The sequence below is a fragment of the Condylura cristata genome, unplaced genomic scaffold (genome assembly GCF_000260355.1).
Source record: "Condylura cristata isolate star-nosed mole 26May11 unplaced genomic scaffold, ConCri1.0 scaffold00014, whole genome shotgun sequence".
NCBI classification, from domain to species: Eukaryota; Metazoa; Chordata; class Mammalia; order Eulipotyphla; family Talpidae; genus Condylura; species Condylura cristata.
Window position 1 is genome coordinate 3,304,508 of NW_004567115.1, and position 7,399 is coordinate 3,311,906.

The 7,399-nt window shown below is 39.7% G+C and overlaps 1 protein-coding gene across 2 annotated transcripts in view; it reads left to right on the plus strand.

Annotated features, from left to right (window-relative positions):
* Positions 1 to 4,480: 4,480 nt before the first annotated feature.
* Positions 4,481 to 7,399, plus strand: part of PLSCR4 (phospholipid scramblase 4) — a 25,923-nt gene continuing 23,004 nt past the window's right edge. Inside the window, exon 1 of one of the 2 annotated variants that reach the window (XM_012724822.1) lies at positions 4,481 to 5,023. The gene's annotated coding sequence lies outside the window, so the exon portion shown is untranslated. The remainder of the gene's footprint in view (positions 5,024 to 7,399) is intronic. The other variant, XM_012724823.1, reaches the window with a different exon arrangement.

Genomic DNA, 7,399 nt, shown 5'->3' on the forward strand with positions numbered 1-7,399 from the left:
CACTTTTTGATTTTTTTATCGTGAAATTTTTTAACTCTGATGGGAAACATAGTTTTTTGTTAATGGTTTCAGATACATGTGGTTTTTTGTTTGTTTGTTTTTTAAGAATTATTTATTTATATGTAAATAAATATCTGGGGTACAGGCCAGTGGTGCAGAGGTGGTGAGAGTCTCTACCTGAGACAGATCGGGGAGCAGAACAGGCAGTTTGACAAAGGACACTGCTGAGGGGAGCAATGGGCAGGTCAGGAGAGGTCTGCCACACCATGTGGATCACCTCTGGGGCTGGGGTTGGAACTCATGCTGAAGTGGCTTTAGCTTCTTAGTGCCGTGCTTTAACATGCTACATCACCAAGGAGGGCTCAGATATATGTTTTATCTCTTGTGGTATACTAGTACCCTGAGGACTCACATGGCCCTTTGTTGAGTTTTTGTTCCCAATATTTGCTTTCAGGACTTCATTGTTGTAGGTGGTGTTTCCCCTAGATGTGTTTCCTCCCTAACTTGGTCAAACCTCTTGCCAGGAGGGGCAAATGATTGTTGGTCCTCCCAAGCCTTGGGATAATACTGTGTTTTCACCTGTTATTGGTTCAGGCTCTTACCAGGTAGGGCTAGTGGATGATTTTCAGGAAGATAAGAGAGACACCAAAACAGACAGTACCTGCTCCCATTCAGGTTTTCAGCCTGAAGACATGCCCAGTTATGTATGCATAAATGAATAAAACTTAAAAAAATGTGTGTTTTTTTTTAAATGTTTACCATCGAATGATGGGATTACTGAGTGCTAACAATTAGTAAACGTAGAGGGTTTGCCAGCTCTGGCTGCCTACCTAGCAGATGCTATGGAAACCACTTAGGTGATGGTGGAGTCTGCAGAGGAGGTAAGACAGGTGTCTCTATCTTCCCTGCAATGCAGAGGCAGAAATATTAGGTGTGAAAACTGTAATAATAACTCTACTAGCTTAATGGCATATTGACATAGGCCAGAAAATTTTAAAGAGAAAAGTCATAGAAATTGTTAAATTTATAGTAAAAAAAACTGAAAAGATCAAACAAATTTTGTTGACCTGTGAGACAACAAATAATCTAACATTGATTAATAGAATTTACAGAAAGAGAGGAAATGGAGTATGGTTATATTTTAAAGAAATTATGACCTCAAGGAAGCAAAAGTAATGGCCAATTTGTACCCATGTAAGAATTTATTTTCAGGAAGTCCATGATCAGTTCTCCCTGGAATAGATGTGATGATTTAATACATACTTTTTCCTTCTCTATTATGACCTCTACCTCGCACCTTTGGAAAAAGTTCTGAAATCCCATGCTCATACTTTCCTTGTCATTAAATATATTCCACTGATTTACTGCTTTTAAAATTGTGGCTTGAAAGCTTCCCAAATTTCATGCAAATATCAACCTGAAGCAGGAAGTTGCTAAGTCTGCTGCTTGGAGTCTGCTTCTTGGACTCCACTGTTTACTGAAATGGATAGTGAGTCTGCTGTTTGTCCACAGTAGTAGCCATGGCTACCTTGACCCCCCCTTCCCAAACAATACAAAAAGTCCCTGGTGGATGGGATGACAAGCTTTCTCACACAAGCTCTATAAAAGCCTGCCATTTTTTATTTCCAGGGCTCAGATTTTGGGAACTATGAGCCCACCCATGTGAAGAATGAACCCTTCTCTCTCCACCTCTGTGAATATTGCCGGATTTCTCCAGGAAACAGCAGTGACAAAATTGCTCATCTACAAAAACAGTAAAGTCATCAGGATTTTTCTGTCGCCCCGCCATTATCATCAACGATCGACACATGTGCTTGATGGGAGCACCTGGATCGTGGTGAGGGCATGTGTGATTGGGAGCCCCTGTGCTGAGAGAGGGAGCATATAAGGGAGCAGCCAAGGGCAGCTGAGGCAGAAGACCCTAGGGTGCACAGTGTGAGAGAAGGGCTCAGAGAGGAAAGGGCATACAGTGATTTGCAGGGGTCCCAAGTTGCTCTCTCCCTGCTGGCCTTTCTCCTATAACCTGTGAGGGTGATACCAGGGATCCAAGATTCTCTTTCAAGCTGTCTGAAATGATAAAACTATCCGGCCTGTGATGGCTGCAGAAAATGATGGTATTCAGAAGACTCTAAGTATGATGAATATCAAGGAAATCACATTATAGACAAACTACAGAAAACTGAAGTTAAAATAAATTCAGCTTAAGACCAATAATACAAACCCCATCAGTTAAAAAGGGAGGTCAGAAGAAAATGTCTTTCCACCCAGAATTCTTCTTCCAGTGAAGATACCTGTAAAACCCTGCTACTTTTGCATTTCAGGGCTTAGACTTTTGGGAGTCATCCCACTGAGCCCACTGTATTTAAAGGAGTGCACACAAAATACAAACATTTCCACATTTAAAAGTTGAAAGAACAAAAGAACATCTATAGCAGTTCAGCATTATAGGAAATACTAAATGAAATTCTCCAACCTGAAGGAAATTGATAATAGGTAAAACTGATCTAAAAGAAAAAGTGAAAAGCATGTAAAATGTGAATAAATATAAAAACTTTGCTTTTCTTTTTCTACTACCTATAAAAGCCAACTCAGTGTTTTGGCAAAATCTAACATTGTATTGTGTAGCTAACTTGTGTTTATGTATACATGACAGCAATTGTAAGATTGAGTGGCTGAAAAATACTGGTACAGATTTGTTTTGTTGTTGTTGTTATTTGTTTGTTTACAATTTTAACTTTTATCATACTGGGGTAACCTAAGAACTACCAGTAAAAAGAAAATAATACAAAAGGTGTAGCTAAGGAACAATGGCATAACTAAAATAGAATTAGTACAGGAAATGAGAATTATTGAAAGCCTAAAGTATTCAAGTCAAACCACTATCAGAACAGGAAGACATGGGTGTGAGTCATTCTTCTTGCCCTCAATACCTGTGATCTTGGTTAGATGACATGCTTTCAATTATTTGTGTATTCCCTCAAAGCAGATTGCTTTACAAGACTTGTTTGGTCTTGAATTTTGGGAAATTTTTCATGTAGCCATTGTGAACATTTCCACTTAATCTCTCGATCACTCTCATGAATTTAAAGTTAATGAATAATTTCATATTTTGCTTTAGTGTTGGCAGTAGTTTGTTTTATGCATTCAATATAACACTATTTCTATATGTGAGCAATATCTTGTGTGATTGTTACAGAGAAATACAGAAGTAGTTTTTAAAATCCATACTTACACATGTAAGGGGGGATAACATTTATAAAAGGGGAAATGAAAATCCTGAGCTTCCACTGACATGTGTCTTCTTCTCTTTTCAAACTTCTCCCATAGTAAACTGACCCCAGTTTCTCATTTTTAAATTTGAATATGTAATTTTATTATATTTAAAAATTTATAAAAATGCTACTATATATAGAAAACACAGCATAAGTATTTTTTCTATAAGTCATAAAGAAAAATATAAAATTTTAAATATCTATGCTGTACATAACTCCACAATGAATGATGTAAACCAACTTTACCTTCATAAAGGTAATTGGAAAAAAATAGGTAAATTGAGAATGATATAATTAAATTATACAAAACATTGCTACTGATTTAAAGTTAAACATTCTAATTCTTTTACAAGATCAATGCTATTTTCATTCTTCTAGTTGCCATCAGTGGATTTTACTCCTGTCCAAGAGCCATCACACAGCTGAATGCTATTAGTTTGCAAAAAGCTTGTGTGCCTAAGTAAGGACAGTAATTAAGAAATGGCATTCTCCCACTGACGGAAAACACTGGAAACTCTGTGTCCCCGCCCCTCTTTCTGGCTCCCATTCTCCTCTCCCTCCAGCATCAAAGTGGCCCCCTATCCCACAGAAAAGAAAACAAAATGCCTGGGCCCTGAGCCTGAGTGTCTCCAGTCATCACAGCATGGCCAAGGCCAATTCTCCAAGCCAAGTTCACAGGACTCTTACGAAAGAGTGGTTTCCTCTTTTGTTTTCCAAGTTCAAGAATGCACCCGGGAAGCTAAGCGCTTCCTCACAAGCTGGAAAACCTTCCTTTCTCTGATTAGGGGTAACAGTCTCCATCTTAATATTTCTTTTCACTTCCTATTAGAGTAAGGTATTTTTCCCATTTCCCTTCCCTCCTACTATTCATGCAGAAGCTAAGTGCCGTGGTGTCCCAAGCCTCTCTGAAACTGCACCCGGAAGTGAGCATCCCCACAACTGCCTGCGGTGGGGGGCTTGGGGGGGGAGGGAGATGAGTTCTGGGCTGCCGCTGGCTTTGCGGGATCCCCGGCCCTCCCTACCATACCAGAGCCAGTCATCTCTCCCTCCCCCTGGCCCAATACTTTGCTTTCGCTTTGAAAAACCCTCCTCTTTCTTCCTCTTTCTCCTCCCCTTCCTCCTCCCCCTCTTTCTCTTTCCTCAGCGAATTACTTTAGATCACAGGCTTCACGAGCAGTGCAGAGCTGACAGCCTGTCCTGGGGTGAGTGGGATCCGGTGCGTGGAGAGCGGGATCCGGGCGGCATAAGCTCTTCAGCTTCAGCGCCAGAGGATCAGAGGATCTGGAGTAGAGATCCCATCAGACAGGCAGAGGGTGTTAGTGGCAAGTGGAGTCCAGAGCACCAGGCCCAGAATCCTCAGGTGGTTACCTAACTTGGGGCTCCCAATAGGAGCATCTTCTGGGTGTAAGCTTTGCAGATGGTGGTTAGCTGTTTACAGCCCTGAGTTCGGGCTGCCTCCTTGTCATCTCCACCAACCTTAATATGGTCATCTGTGGCCTGGCTAATAAAGAGTTTTTCTTGGAGAAAGTATTTTGCAAGCAGAAATCTGCTCTAGGAGAGGAGACTGTGCTGTGCTTTCTACCAATCAGCTGCCCTGTCCCTAGTTTTTTTTCTGGAAGAAGTGGCTTTATGTGGGCTGCCCTTTTCCACCAGGGAGATAGTTCACGTGTTGGCCGACTGGGCTTTTCTTGCCCAGTCTCTGGGGCTTTACCTGCTTGCTGCTTTTCTGGACTTCCACCTACACACAGCAGGTAGGATTTATAGTAATGTCTACAAACTGGGGGTAGGGGTTGGCTTGGGAGGGAATGTTGGGGTCACAAGAAAGAAGTGCTGACCTCAAATAAAATGCAATCAATTTATTTCATAAAAAAAATGGGTTTATTTGAAAACAATGGCAAAAGGGCAGTTTGGAAAGTGCAATTTTATGGTGAGTCTTAACACTGGAATCGAAGGTAGCTGTCCCTTTAATATCTCTGTAGAGGTCACTCTGCCAAAAGAAACTTCCTCTTCCCCCTGAGGTGGGATAGCACCTTCAGTTTTGTGTTGCACATGCCTGTTCTGTGACTTGCATCAGGTCTGTTAGTTACTTGATTGAGCCAGCGTGTGGTGGAGCTCTCAGCTTCGGGATCTCATTGAGAGTTTCTATATATGGATTTTCACATTTTGATCCAGATTCTTCTCTGAAAGCATTGCCCATCCAGAGTCGGGTTTTAACTGGTTTCAGTGACTTGTTTGTTCCTCAGTGCCAGGACTAACCTTCCTTGTATGTCATGTCCCATGTTGGAGGGAGAGTGTGCAGATTTGATCAAATGCAACACTGACAGTAGTAGTAGTAGTAAATCTCAAATAACCTTTAGGTTACTAGGTTGCCTGCAGTTCAATTTAGGAGATGGTGTTTTATTTAAATGTATCATGTGAATTTAAGAGTCTAAAGTTTGGCTGTACAAAGATTTGTTAGCAATGCTTGCTTGGGACTGGGGTAGGTTTCCAGCAAGATTCAAGAGTCTGGAGGTGTCTTTTCTAGTAGTTAAAATCTCCAGGTTGCAAGCTATGTCACTAAAGGTCTTTATCTTTCTAAATTCTATATGAAGATTGCTCAACCAGACATGGTTAATTTTGATAGAAGCAAGTGTGCATTTACAATGTTGAAGTATATTTCCTTTTTTTTAAAATTGATTTTTACATCTTTCTTCATTTTGTGCATTTTATCTTCTTGGTTGTATTTCCTTTAATCAGTTCACCCAAAAAGAAGCATGGGTTTAGGTGCTTTGGGAGTCCTAGAGTGAGATTTGCATTATAAAAGAAAAAAAGGCCTTGCTTTTGGCCAGAGTATTTATAATTTCTACACATTTGGCCACTAGAGATTTAATACTATTATGTTGGTCTTGCATTTGACCAAATCAAAAAGTTCAGGTTGATAAACAGTGGGACTATTGCAAAATATTTGCACATACTTTGTACAAATACAAATGTCACATTTCCTTAAAGAAATTTGCACAAAATTATTGTCTGGTAAAATTGATTCATTAATTACTATGAAGTTCAGTAGGATTCCCAGGTAGAGATCATTTTTCCAAAAGGACTTTGGTCACAGGAGAGGCGATAACCTGTTAATAAAGGAGTGCCTCAATCTAATGAGAAAACATAGAGACTATGACTAAAACACATTTACCCATGAGATAGGAAAATTTAAATCCACTTGCCAAGACTTTTATGTCTCACTAGGTATCTTAAAATGTCCAGGAGCAATGCAAACAGATTTCCTGGGTTATATTTTGAACTGGTAGAACAATGAGGTAGACATTTATTGTGCTTTATTAAATCTCTCTCTAAAAATATCACTTCACAAATGCCATCATTTTACTGGTGGATCAATGGTTTTATTGCATGTAGAGTAGCCAGGAATAGAAATTTTTAAGTCTCTAGTAGGACTGGGTTGTTATTTTTTCTAAACCAGATTTTTTTTTTCTTTTTGCTATACCAACAATTGTTGACTTTTAAATCTTATTTCTCCTTTTATGGGGCTGATACTGGGTTCTTTAGTCAGTTTTCCTAAATTATCATTCTGAGAAATGTCTCTTTGTAACATGAGAGAGGTTTCACTACAATTGGTTCTTTAAGAGCTGTATTAACTGAAGAAATATCAGCAAAAATTGTGATTTGTCGGAGACTCCTTGTCCCCGCTCACAGATTATTGGGGGGCAGAACAGGCAGGTTCTCAAGGTGGGAACTGCGTTGGCCAGCGGAGATTCCTAGAAAAAGGGGAAAAACGGTAAAAAAAGGGGAGTTGGTGCAAGGAAGACGAGGGAATGGGAGTTGGGTGCAAGTCTTCCTGCTCTGCCTTCAGCAGTGGTTTATTTTATACACTTCAGGCAGGCAGAGGGATGACATTAGCATATGAAATGGGCTGAGGTCACAATCACCTTTTTGCTGAGAATAGTCTGGGGTCCTTTTGACCTTTAGTTGACATTATAACATTGTTAAAATAAATCTATGAAGGTTAAAACAAGTACATAGATTTACAAAGTTTATAACTAATATTACTGTATTTACCACAGTGAAGATTAACCAAAATAAAGTTCCCTGAAACATTATCTATTACTTAAAGGCTTTCATTCTCATAGAGA